Source organism: Ambystoma mexicanum, chromosome 4p (assembly GCF_040938575.1).
Source record: "Ambystoma mexicanum isolate Mex_15411 chromosome 4p, UKY_AmexF1_1, whole genome shotgun sequence".
NCBI classification, from domain to species: domain Eukaryota; kingdom Metazoa; phylum Chordata; class Amphibia; order Caudata; family Ambystomatidae; genus Ambystoma; species Ambystoma mexicanum.
This window is the reverse complement of record NC_090927.1, coordinates 283,522,131-283,535,770: the sequence shown is the minus strand read 5'-3', so window position 1 is coordinate 283,535,770 and position 13,640 is coordinate 283,522,131. Positions and strand designations below refer to the sequence as shown.

At 50.8% G+C, this 13,640-nt stretch overlaps 1 protein-coding gene across 3 annotated transcripts in view; it reads left to right on the top strand.

Moving 5' to 3' along the window:
- Positions 1-2,400: 2,400 nt before the first annotated feature.
- Positions 2,401-13,640, top strand: part of LOC138453204 (adhesion G-protein coupled receptor F1-like) — a 926,758-nt gene continuing 915,518 nt past the window's right edge. For all 3 annotated transcript variants that reach the window (XM_069605833.1, XM_069605832.1, XM_069605834.1), the window contains exon 1: positions 2,401-2,671. The gene's annotated coding sequence lies outside the window, so the exon portion shown is untranslated. The remainder of the gene's footprint in view (positions 2,672-13,640) is intronic.

The window sequence follows — 13,640 nt, the reverse complement described above, 5'->3', positions numbered from 1 at the left end:
GGAATTCAGGTAACAATCTGTGTGTCTACACTACTTAAACAAGCCAGCTCCCCAATCACACTTTAATCTACTTTCACTGGTGAGGGGTTGTGCACAGAGTGAGCCCACATCAGCAAAACAGCGATTTTAATTTTGTGTCATGGTCCACACAGACAAAGAAAGGGTTCAAAACAGGTGGGATTAGAAAAATGCCTATTATACTGGTATGTTGGGCTACTAATGCACTCCTGGTGAATCAAAAACTAATTTACAGTTGCCCCAACCCACAACCCCCCCACACCATGGAATGGGGAATGACCGCTGTAACCGACACCTGTAATATCCCAATAATACCGGGACATCAGGCGCCAGTAACGGTATGTCTGTTTGCCAGTGTCCTATCGGAATTCGCCGCAGGATACGGGCAAACCCCTAATGACTCCCAATGACTCCTTTTCCATGACAACTGAGTGGCAGCAGTACAGCAGCTCATGAGTGGGATGGAAATGCTCTGGAACGAGAGGGGATGACCATTGAGAAGGATCATACCGGACATGCCCAGCAGAGCAGAGACCTTCACAAGGAACAAATTACCCATGAAGCAAAGATGAAGAAACTAGGCCTTCAGACCACCACTCACATTCAATAGTTCAGAGCCATTATGAGTGGGGACAATCATCATCATTCCATTCCCATAACCGTATGGCAAAACTCGAATAGCATAAGAGTATATAAAGATATGTTAAAAAGGAGAGGAGACAAGGATGATCCCTGGGGTACTCTACATTTTTTTAAAAGAGGCTGAAGGTAAAAGGCGGAGGTGATATGGCAGTGGTCCTACCTTTTAGAAAAGAAGCAATCCATCGTAGTGCGGTCCATTTGTTGCCAATCCCTCTAAGCCTATTCAGTGGGGTAGTATTATCCACCGCGTCGAATGCTGCCTGCAAACCAAACAGCACCAAGGCTGTGGTATTTCCCAAGTCTTTAAGATTAACTAAAATTGAGAAATAAAATGGATAAAAGAGTGCAGTATGCTCAATGCATGGGTTTCCAAACCCATTTGATGCAGGTCTAAAACGTTATTGGGCGTGACATTTTGTTGCAGCTCTACGGCCACCGCCCTGCTCCAAGATTTTGGGAACAGGATAGATTTGAAACAGACCTGCAGTTAATACGTTTCAAAAATGCCCTCTTCTTTGACTTGAGTATTCCCACACTGGTATCACCTGACCATACCCAGATCACTTCTATCCCTGTAACTCCCCTAACACACGTTTTTAGTTTTGGCTATTAGTTGGTGTCTATGTGCCGCTCATAAACCGAAACTATTGCACTCGGCTATAGAGAGGAGGGAGGTGGGGTGTATGGAGTCATTGACTGCTTCTGGGTGTTGTTTGGTTGTTTACCCACCCATGTAATGCCCATTGCCATGCTAATCTCTATTGCCATTCCTACACACGATGTGTTGTTTCCTGCCAAAGACATATACTCCTAGGATCTCTTTGAGCTAGCTGTTTCAAACAGTAACATCAATCTTCATTATGTATAGTGGTTGTAGGTGTTATTTCTAAGCAGCTGTAAATGTGCTCCTGTTCTAATGAAAATATTTTTCAGCTGTTGCCATTTTATAGCCCGTTGCTACCGTTAGGGTGATACCTGGCAAATGCCTAGCCCCAAGACTACAGAAAAGCAAAAATGTTTGGCTTTGCCGATGCTTGCTGCATTTGCACTCTGTATCCTTTTCTGGAAACATTGCAATGCTCGGGACTGCCGTAGTAGGAACCGGGTATGGAGGGGGTCACGAGGGATGTTCCATCAAGGTAAACACAAACACATCTCTTGCTAACCCGCTTAGGAATGAGTGACCCTGTTCTGAAGGCAATCGGCTCAAGGGTGAAAAGGACGACAGGAGACAGAGCCTGTAAACTAAATGGATTAAGTCTGGAATCTGATACATGCCAGCTGTAGGAGCAAATAATGTGTCTTTTTTAGAGCAAACTTTAACAAAAACCGCTGAGTCTCTGGCGCGGTTATTATAGAGTCCAACATTATTAGCTATTCAGTGGCTAGGTTTCTGAGGTTATTTTTTATATACTGAAGTTGAATAGTAATACTGCGCATTGTATGGTACGTGGTTTTACACTGATATCAACAGAGTTTCCTAATGTAAATATTCAGCATGGTTGCAGTGGTTTATATAACCTGTAACAAGGAAGCTATGTTCTACAGAAAGCAGATTCATCTAAAACAGTTTAAAAATCGTGCAGTTGACCCTCAGCTTACTGTATAATGCAGATTATTTGCTTGGGAGATGCACTCACACTTGAGTTCAAACCCCAGGAATGCCCCTAAGCTATTGGGCAGCTGGTTATCCTTGGTGCAGCCCATTGTCATCTTTCTGGCTGTTGTGCCAGAGCTCGGGCTGTCTTTCTGCGGGCAGAGCTGGAAGATGTCGACATGCGACACCCCCTATTATCTGCCCAGTGGATTGTTCTCCTCGGGGGCGTGTCCACCTGGCGTGCCTGTGGCGGGCAAGTGGGGGTGTGCGCAGCCGGGAATGCGCACAGTTTTGCTGGGAGTCGCTGCTGCCTGTCACTCTTCTTGGCAGCCCTCACGATGGACGGTGCGAAGAAGTTGGGTAGAGTTCCAGAATATTCCGCGTGCACTTCTCCTGACCTTTGAGACGCTCGAGGTAAGCACAACCTTCCTTTGTTAATGTACGTACGCTGGGAATCCGTAGACATCATTTTAAAATGTCATCTTGACTTGGTTAGCATTTTAGAGTCTGTCAATTGTATGTATGCAATATGAAATAGGCAGTGCTCTAAACCAATTATTGAGATTTGTAATGTATATCCGTAATTGCAATTTAATGAGCGTGATAACCAGTTTATATGAACACGTGGGCAAGATCGAGGTGTGCCCCAAAAAGGCTAGATGTTGTGGCTGCCTAGGGATGGAGTTAGGGGTGACAACTAAACCAAGAGGAACAAAAGATTATTTTACTTTCTGTCCTGAGGTGACCTACTGGGAGTGTGTATTCGCAGGTTTAATGTAGGAACGTGGAGCTTATGATCGCCGCACGCGGTGACCTCGCGGCTTCGAGCTGCGCAGTCTTCCTCTGAGATGGTAGGGCATATGTTGCATTGCGCGTGCTTTTCAAAAAGCAGGCGCGCGCTCTGGCCTCTGTGAGAATGCTTCTCTGCAAGATCTGCAGTCATGTCACCCCTCTCACCACACAATAGGCACAACTTCTGACAGTTTCCTGATGCTGTGTCATATACACACCTGTGAGTCCAATACCTAAACTAGATTCTGCCAATAAAAGCAAAAACAACAATAACGTTTTAAAATGAATAATCATACAAAACAATGTAATCTCAATGCTGCATTATAATGATTTCTAAGTGGACTGAGGAGCTCTGTGCAACATAACGCACAAGGCCATAGGTCGAAAAGAACAGCGAAGTATGCGCATGTTATTCTTGATAATACCAAAAATGAGAAAGTACATATATAACACATTTTCTGTTGTGATGATCCAAAATAGCAATGTGGCGTGAATGGATTCAATTGGATGTTTCATATGAGCAAGTATATTACAAAGTCCCTTAGATCTGACGCTGGTGAGGTGCAGGGAGGGACCTGGTGGGGGGGGGGAGGTGGGGTTGGTTACACAGTGGAAATGCCCCTTAGGTTTCCAATGAGCCTCGGAATAGTGATAGGCCTTGTTGGGGGTCGCCGGCCATGGACATCCGGCAGGTGCTCCTAGGTGCTGCTACCTTCAGCACGCGACAGGCCCAGTGCCTGTGGGGGTTGGGGGCCTGCCCTGGATATCCGGCAGGCCCTGTGGCACTGCCCCTTGAAGGGACGAGTATGCGGCGGCGTGACGTTGCACGCTGCCACGTGCAGTATAAATAAAAGGAGCATTCCCGGCCGCGTTAGTGTGACCAGGAAGCCCAAGCAGTACAGACGTGTCTGTGTGCGTCTGTACGTGTTGGGGGCTTATGGGCATCGCGAGTGGGGGTAATGACAAACCCCCAACAGTGGCGACGAAGGTGGGATGCTTGGGCCCGGCGGTGAAAGTCACGTCAATTTTTCTTCTTGAAGCGTAGATTGTTGGGGTTTTCGTTTCATGCCGTAGGCCGTGCATTCACCACGTGGCAGGCGGCCATTTTGAATTTCGGCCGTGGAAACTCACCGGGCTCCGGGTTTGCACGGTGAGAGGCATCAAGGCCAAAATTTTGGACAAACTGTTAGCAGTTATACCTGCACACCCATGCCCAATTTTCGATTTTATTTTAATTTTTGGGCCTCCTACGGCGAGTAAAAGCGAGGTGGTGGGCTACAATGGCTGGGCCTTCTTAGCCCAAAATCTCCTTGGCTCAATTTGTGGAGCATCCGTGCCTACACACAGCGCTGTTGCAGCCGGGTTATTCGTTCTTCATCATCCTCTTCATCATCATTGTAAATTGCTGCAGCTGGGGACTTCCATATTCTTCATCCTTTTCATCATCATGTCCAGCTGCTGTGTCTGTGCATGAGACATTCTGTTGGGGTGGATACTCTGCCATCATTCATCCTTAATACCAGGTGGGACATTTCATTTGCCTGGGTGTGTGTCAGAACTGTGCTGTGGTGGTGGGAGTGAGTTGCTGCCCCCAAGATCCACTCTGGGGGTGCCTGTGCGCTGAAGCCCATGAACGGGCCTGGTGATCAAGACGGTGGCCAGCCAGCTGATCAACAGCAGCCTCCTCAGGCTGGTGGGCAGCCAGCAGTTCAACAGCAGCCTCCTCAGGACAGTGGGCAACCAGCAGCTCAACAGCAGCCTCCTCAGGATGGCGGGCAACCAGCAGCTCAACAGCAGCCTCCGCAGTCCCTAGCAGGAGGTCAGGCTCCATTACCTCAGGCGCCACCAGCGGCACAACCGGTTGTTCAGCCACTACCTCCCGTCATGGCCCAAGCACGAGCCCCAGCGGCTCTACAGCCTATTCCCGAATTCGATGTCTCGGGTCCACCATCCATCCTGGGGCCCAGATGGAAAAGGTGGGTTGACCGCCTCGACATGTATTTCAGGGCCGCACAGGTGACGGTTGATGACAGCATGCTGGCGATTATACTGTATTCAGCAGGACCTTTGGTACAGGAGATATTTGAGTCGCTACAAACAGCAGATGGCACCTATGTGGCGGCAAAGACAGCCCTCCAGGCTCATTTTCTGCCCCTTGCCAACTTGGACTACGAAAGATTAGTGATGCTGTCTGCAAGGCAGAAGGAAGATGAGACTTTGGACACTTTTTATGGCCGCCTCAGGCGCCTGTCGCTGGCATGTGCATGGGGCGATGCAGAGGACATGATAAGAACAATGCTCATCCAGGCGTGTTCCTCTGGCAAGCTGAGACGGCACCAATTTGCCCCGCATCCTTGAGCTGGGGCGGTGCCATGAGGTGTCCGAGGCTCGGGCAGCCAGGATGGAGGCGGGGTCCCGTCCAGTCAAGACAGAGGAAGTGTGTGCCATGTGGCGAGGTGGAAGAGGCATCAGAAGACCTGTTGCTGGACCCCGTGACAGAGCTGGAAGATCTGGTGAGTCGTGCCAGAAGTGTGGGTACGATCTTCCCCACCCAGCGGAGTGTCCAGCGGCTGGAAGGACATGTGGAAGGTGTGGGCTGCCGGATCACTTTTCCCAGGTGTGCAAGGCAGCCCTGCCTGTGATGGTGCCAAGAGGCCCAGTTCGGTCTGGGTTCCTTCGCCAGAATCGCCTGCCGAACATCACCCAGGTGGACCAGGGCGAGGAGGGTGCCCCGGTGGAAGAAGTGGAGGAAGAAGAAGAGAACATTTTCTTCGTCTCCAGTGTGGGGGCTCTCAAGACAAAGAACAGGCGACAACCGAGGTGTGTGGTGGAGGTCAAAAAGTCACCAGTCCCGATCCTAGTGGACACGGGAGCGTCAGTCAATGTGATGGCCCATGGGCACTAGGACACCATGGACATGCCTCCCAGGCTGGTCACACCGAAAGCCTGCATCTTTGCATTCGGAGGCTTGGAACCCATCCCGTTGGACGGTGCCTTCGTGACAAAGGTGGAGCATGATGGTTCACAGATCACCACACGCTTCTATGTAACGCCGGTAAGCACGAACACACTCTTGAGCTGCGCTGCGGCCGAGGCCCTCGGCATGGTCAGTTTTGCTTACTCGGTGTACCTGGAGGACATTAGTGACCTACTAGGCAAGTGCTCCACCCTATTCAATGGAATTAGACAGATGGCTGGTGACCCGGTGAGGCTGCACATACACGAGTCTGTGCAGCCCATCGCCCTGAGAGATCGCAGGGTACCCTTTCATCTTCGTGAGCAGGTGGACAAAGAGCTGGACAACCTTGTTAACCTCGACATCATCGAGAAGGTGGAGGGTCCAACTCCCTGAGTGTCCCCGATTGTCGTGGCGAGGAAACCTAAGCAAGCTGACTCTGTCCACATCTGTGTCGATATGAGGCTGCCAAACAAAGCCATCAAAAGGGAGACGCACCTTACCCCGACGATTGACGACATCATTGCGGAAGTGCAGGGTGCTCGTTTCTTTTCCAAGCTGGATCTTCGGGCAGGCTACCATCAGGTGGTCCTACACCCTGAATCAAGATACATCACGACGTTCACCACCCACCGGGGACTCTACCATTACAAGAGACTTAGTTTCGGCGTGTCCTCGGCAGCAGAGGTATTCCAGAATATCATCCGGGGCGCCCTCACAGAACTAGAGGGCGTTTTGAACATCAGTGATGATATCCTGGTGTTCGCCAGAACTGAGGTAGACCACCTGCGGAGGCTGGCAAAGACTTTTGAGAGACTGCAGTCGCTGGGCCTCACCCTTCACAGGGAGAAATGTGAATTTCTGCGCCCGTCCATTGAGTTCTTTGGCTTTGTTTTCAAAGAGGGTGGTGTGTCGCTGGATCCCAAGAAGATCCAGGACATCAAAAAGGCACAGCCACCCGAGTCGGTGTCCGATGTAAGGAGCTTCCTCGGCATGGTTACTTACTGCCGACGGTTTATTCAAAACCTTGCCTCGAGGTCTGAACCTCTCATGGCCCTGACGAAGAATGAGTCCACCTGGCACTGGGGCCCGCTCGAGCAGGCGGCGTTCGAGGACATCAAGGGTGCACTTGCGGCTGAAGACACCATGGCATTCATTTGGCCTGGGGACCGTACTAACACAAATAGATCGGGATGGGGGTGTCTGCCTGGTGGCCTACGCCAGCAAGTTGCTGTCCGGAACTGAGCAGAGGTACTGGCAAATTGAGCGCAAGGCGCTGGCGGTGCTCTGGGGCTGCAGACACTTCAGGCTCTATGTTCTGGGTCGTCCGGTGACGTTCGTGACAGACCACAAACCCTTGCTTTCCATCCTTGCAGGGTCGTCATCCAAGCCACCGGAGAGGATCGAGCGATGGATGCTCGCCCTCCTGGAGTATGGGGTCACTCTGGTGTATCGGCCAGGGGCGATAACGCGGCAGACTATCCCGACACCCTGGTGCACATGGGGGGAAAGATTATGACACATGTGCCGAAGAAGCTGATGATCATGTCCGCATGGTGGAGGAGGCGGCCACACCTAATGCGATGCCCCTCGAGGAACTTGAGGCGGCAGCGGCAGGAGACAAGTGCTTCCAAATCCTGAGACACTCCATGCAGCAGGGTTCCTGGAAGTCGGTGCTGGAATCTCTGGCCGGATGTACTCAAGAGGCCAAGGCGGGGTTGGAGCAGCTTTGGAAGGTCAGGGAAGAACTATCATTCTCGGCGTCTGGCCTGCTGCTCAGAGGTGACCGGATAGTCGTCCCACAGTCCAAGGTGAAAGAACTGATCACCGTTGCTCACCATGGCCACCAGGGCGCTGCGAAGACCAAGGCCCGGCTACGGCTGAAGGTGTGGTTCCCTGAGCTATAGCGGAAGGTGGACGATTTTGTGGCGGCCTGTGTCTGGTGTCAGGCAGCGTCTCCTCTGCAGAGAGAACCGGCCATAGAGGCGATGCCTCGAGGGACGCGACCCTGGGAGGTGGTACACGCGGACTTTGGATCTACAATGCTGGGTACCCACTTCCTAGTGATCATGGAAGAATACTCGAGATACCCAGAGGTTGAGTTCGTGGAGTCTGTGGCCTTTGAGCACGTGGTGGTGGCCGTGGAGAAGGTGATTGCGGCCCATGGATTCCCCCACACATTATGCTCTGACAACAGGGCGCCGTTCCAGAGCGAGCGGTTCTCGGAACTGATGGAGAGCTCGGGGTACAGCACAGGAAGGTCTCCCCCCTTTGGCCAAGGGCAAACGGCGAGGCTGAGAGGCTGATGAGGACACTGAACAAGACCTTCAGGATTGCCCAAGGCCAGGGACAGTGCCTGCACAGGGCCCTCTATCAGTTCCTGAGGGTGTACCGCACCACCCCGCATGCCTCCACAGGGGTGGCCCCGGCTGAAGAGCTGTTCAAGCGGTGCCCTTGGGGTCTGCTGCCCGAAGTGGGGGAGAAGGAGCCGGGGGTGATTGACGATCAACAGGTAGAGGTGGACTGGCGATTGAGAATTGAGCAGTAAAACACGAGAAGAGGGCTTCGCCCGCAGCGGCTGGAGCCAGGCGACGAAGTCCTCATCAGGAACAGACACCCCCATGGAAAACTCTCACTTCCCTACGAACCAGAGCCGTTGGATGTTGTGGCTGTCAAGGGGTCCATGGTGACCGCCTCAAACGGAATCGGACTTAATGGAGGTGCCTGATGACAGAGGAGGCCAACCTTACACCCCCGAGTCCCCTGCCCGGGGAGTGTCTGCGGATGGACTACCTGTGCCGGAGGTAAGAGGGAGGTACCCCCAGAGGGCTTGGCAAGGGAAACCCGCTTACCTCAGCGATTACGTATTGGGACACATGTCTGATCGGCCGGTGGCCCTGGACTGTTAATTAGGGGGGCCCGGGTGGATGCTAATAAAGGGGTGTGTGGGGAACTGTTTTTGAAGTGTTACTATGGTTATTTGGTTTATGGTGTGTAGTATTAAAGCATTTCTTGTTTGTCCTCCCGAAAAAGGAGGAGTGTGGTGCTGCCCCTTGAAGGGACGCGCACGCGGCGTTGTGACGTTGCACGCCGCCGCGTGCAGTATAAAAAAAAGGGGCGTTCCCGGCCGCGTTAGTGCGACCGGGAAGCCCGAGCAGTACAGACGTGTCTGTGTGTGTCTATACGTGTTGGGGGCTTACAGGCATCGCGAGTGGGGGTAATGACAAATCCCCAACAGGCCCCATGGTATTTTATGACACCAGTACCAGTGGGGTGTTGTGAGGGCACAGCCTGCCAGGCCCCTGACCATGCGGACCTCTGCCACTGTCCTGGCACGAGGGTCCCACGGCATCGGGGCCTGCAGGCCTGTACCTCCACGTGTAGGCCTGCAGCCTACATCATAATGAGACACAGACTCAGGCGCTCCTGTTGTAGAGTCTGCATCCGCTCTGGCGCATATGCCTGCAGGGCTCCCTTTTATTAGCTTGGGCCGTGATGAAGTCCTGGCCCATCTTAAAAGCGCAATACAAGGGGAAGGAACACATCCCCTTAAAGGGGCAATACACACAGGAGGGTTCATCACCTCACAGGCCTGGTAGTTTGGCTGAGCCTCTACGCAGGCAGGTAGAATTATAGGCTTTGGTGTGGTGGGGGGAGCCAATGAGTGGAATTGGGCTTTGGAGTGGAATTGGGCCTTGAAACTAAGATGGGCCATGGGCACGGTGTGCCCCAGGATGATATGGGTACTCAGTGGATATGGGCCACAGGGCCACGGTGTGAGGATGGGCCTTGGTCAGGGATAAGTGGTGTTGTGGGAGCAGGAATGGTCTTGGGGGGAAGTGCTGAGAAAGACAACAGACTAAGCCTTTGTAAGTTTGCCTTTGGAGGTGGGGAACACCGCAGCAGTGTCTCTCTTCTACAATATGAGGAAATAACTATTCAATTCCAAGCTACTCATGTTAACAACTTCAGACGATGAAAGGCAGAGTCGTCAGTGCTCATATACCAGCCTGTGTCTCTCAGTTCTCCGGGTGTGTACATTACGTGATTGCCTCGTGATGCATGCTTCAGTAATGTCTTCCAAAAGCCCACACGGTGCTGGGTCATTGCCATCGGAATGACATCTAAACGGACACCTAATTTCAGACCTTGAAATGCCATATATTTATGCTAAGAACTATGGGGTGACAAGAATGTCCCTCGTAGGACACCCCAAGTGATTGTATTCGGGTTTGCTGTAGAGCAGGTCTTCTAAAGAGGAATGACACAAACCAGACAGAAGCTATACCAGGCCCTCAAACCATGGATATCCAAGGCACTAAAACATTATTTAGTGGCCTGGGGAGTGGAGGGAAGCAGACCCCATTGAAAGGGTCTGCAAGATATCTTCTTCTTGGTCTGTGCTTGCAGATACTGCAGTGTTTCCTCCCAAGGGCGCAGCAGCCATTTTCAGGCCACTGTCCTATTTCTGTGTCCTACAGAAGATGGCAGGACTTGACCCGTTTCTGCGGTGGCTCACTGCCACCTTTCCCAATAACTTCGTCAAGCGTGGGCTGCTTGAGTTGTGGTCGTATACAGTAGGACAATGGCGCAGTGTGCATCTCTCAAAATGCTAACCTCTTGCTACAAGGAATGCTTTCTGGTGCACTGATCAGTGGCTGGAAGGGCTGGAAGGGGACATGTCTTGTTCAGCACTTTTAAATAAATAAATGCATACATATGACAACATGGCAATGTGTTTTCTCACTATATGTGATGAAAGGGATGCAACTTGTTATTCATAGCCAATCTACAATGTGTATTATCTATCATTGTGGTCTTTAGTATGTTAACCTGGACATCACAAGCATACAAATGTAAAAGTAAAAAGAAACAACCATTGTTCTGCGTTGAGAAAAAGGCGTGCTCTATGTTTCCTGTTTATTTTTCCCACGTCAGGCTTACCTATGTAGTATAGTGCCCTCTCCCTGCACTGTCCTGTTGAGGCAACACAGGTCATTAACGTAAAACATCCTGGCCCATGAGCATCCCTGACAGACCAGGAGGCGGGAGTGGCGCTCACTGCTTCCTCATTAATGAACAGCCATTAATCGATTAATCGTGGGGAGTTTAGATCACCAACTACTAATACTTTCTAGACGGATATTTCTCATACCAAGTATTTCATAAACATTGTCACACATTTCTCGGAGTTTGGTCTCCAATCATTCATTTTCATTATTAAAAAATCAAAAAAGCCCAGGCGAACGCTCTCTCCCAGTGCGGATGGTCGAATTCCTCACATGGCCCCCAGCCTCAACATGTGAACCACCACCCTACTGAGGGTCTGGTTCGTCATCAAGGCGAAAGTACAGGCTGAGGCCATCTGCATTTCCATGCTGGGAGCCCGGCTTGTGCTGGATGTCCACATCTAATCCCTGTAGGGATATTGCCCAATTCAAACGCATAGGGTTCTCCCTTGCATGGCCATTAACCATTGCAGAGGCCTGTGGTTCGCCTGGATCATGAAGTGAGATCCAAAGATGTGGGGTTTCTGCTTCTTTACAGTCCACATGACCGCATACGCCTCTTTTTCTACGACAGCCCAGTTCCTTTCCCTTTTTCACAACCACCTGCTAATGTAGGCAACAGGTTGCTCTACCCCTTCAGAGTTCAGCTCCGCTAACACTGCTCCAATCCCAAAATCACAGGCGTCTGTCTGGATAATGAATTCCTGACCATAGTCTGGCATCTTCAGAAGGGGGACCTGGACAATCCATCCTTTAAATCCTTAAAGGAGGTTTGACAGGCAGGTGTCCAAGTTACCTTCTTTGGCATCTTTTTGGACGTTACATCATTCAGGGGCATGGCAATGGTCCTATACCCTCTGATGAACGACCGGTAGTACCCGGTGAGATTTAAAAAGGCTCTCACCTGTATCAAGTGTGGTGGGATGTCCCACTTCTTCACAACTTGTACCTTTGCTTCGAGAGGTTGTTTCTTACCTCCACCGACCAGGTGGCCTAGGTAAGTCACCCTGCACTATCTAGCACTTCCTGGCCTTGATAGTGAGGCCTGCATTCTGCAGCGTCTGAGGCACTTGTTTCAGGTGGGATACATGATCCTCCCAGGTGTGGCTGAACACAGCAGTGTCGTCTAAATAGGCGACACTAAAGTTTTCCAGTCCAGACAAAACCTGGTTAACCATCCTCTGAAAAGTGGCAGAGGCATTCTTCAAACTGAAGGGCATCACAGTGAACTGATAATGTCCTTCCGGGGTTGAGAATGTCAACCTCTCTTTCGCTCCATCTGTCAAGCCGATCTGCCAATACCCGATGTGAGGTCAGAAGTACTCATGCACTCGGCAGTGCCAAGCTTGTCAATGAGCTCATCTGCCCGAGGAATGGGGTGAGCATCTGTCTTCGTGACAAAATTGAGCCCCCTGTAGACCACCCAAAAGCGGACTTCAGTTTTCCCACTACTGGTCTTTTTAGGGACCAGTACCACTGGGCTAGCCCAGGGACTGTGGGATGGCTCTGTCACCCCTAGGGACAACATCTTTGAAACTTCCTCCTTGATGCTGTCCCAGACCTTACCTTATGGTACAGTGATGTCAAACCCCTCAGGCCTTCTAGATGCAACACTGAATTTTTTTCTTCTATAAGTAGAAGCTAGGGCACTATGTGGGTGCAGTCTCCAAGACACTCACGCTGACCTTTCACGGCATAAGCGTGGTTCTGGGAGGCTTGTTAGACAATAAAATAGACTATGGTGATGGCGACGTCCAGGAAAACTTACCCCACCTGGCCTTTTGGGAGTAAATCTTACAAATATACCAGTAAATCTTATAATCACTCCGGAGCACCAAAGAAGGACCCAACATCCGCTCTTCCCCGCTCTCCCTGCTTTGCCCCCACAGCTTATCAACATGGTATCAGTTTATCGGCACTGGTAGGAGACTCTGGTAGGAGTCACGCCATCCTTCAGAGCTTCTCACAGCATCATCATGCTTGCGCCAGTCACCTTACTGGTACCGCTCATGCACTGAAGGGGGGCGTCCGGACTCGGCTCTAGCGGTTCAATGTGGATGTGCACAGGAGTACAGGATACGCGAAATACAATACGCCATAGCAACAACTGCAGCAACAGCAGGTAGACAGGGAAGCTTAGAGGAAAGCACCCAACAATGTGCCTGCACGCAGTGTCAAGCCGCACCTACGCACCAAGGGCGCTTCCGACAATGCCAATGAATAACAGACCATTTACAAACAAAATATTACAACCTATCCCAACATGCAGTCTCCAAAGGGTGATACATTTCAGGGCTGTGCCTATACATTTCCATGCTGACTGCATTATTATACCCTATTATTCCAATATAAGAACATACTCGTGTTTGCTTTGTGCATAAGTCCAGTAATGATACTATAAGAAAACATGTCCATGTTTGTTCTGCGAATATATGCCAGTATACCTACGTAAGAACATACTCCAGTTGGCGTTACCATTAAATATGCATGCCAAAGTATGAAACCATGTCCAAACTGGTTGTACTACAATACCAGTAGAGCTATATAATAACACTTATGCTTGCTTTATCAAAGATGCCCAATACAACATGGCATACCACATTAAGAAATGACTAGACTGGTTGCA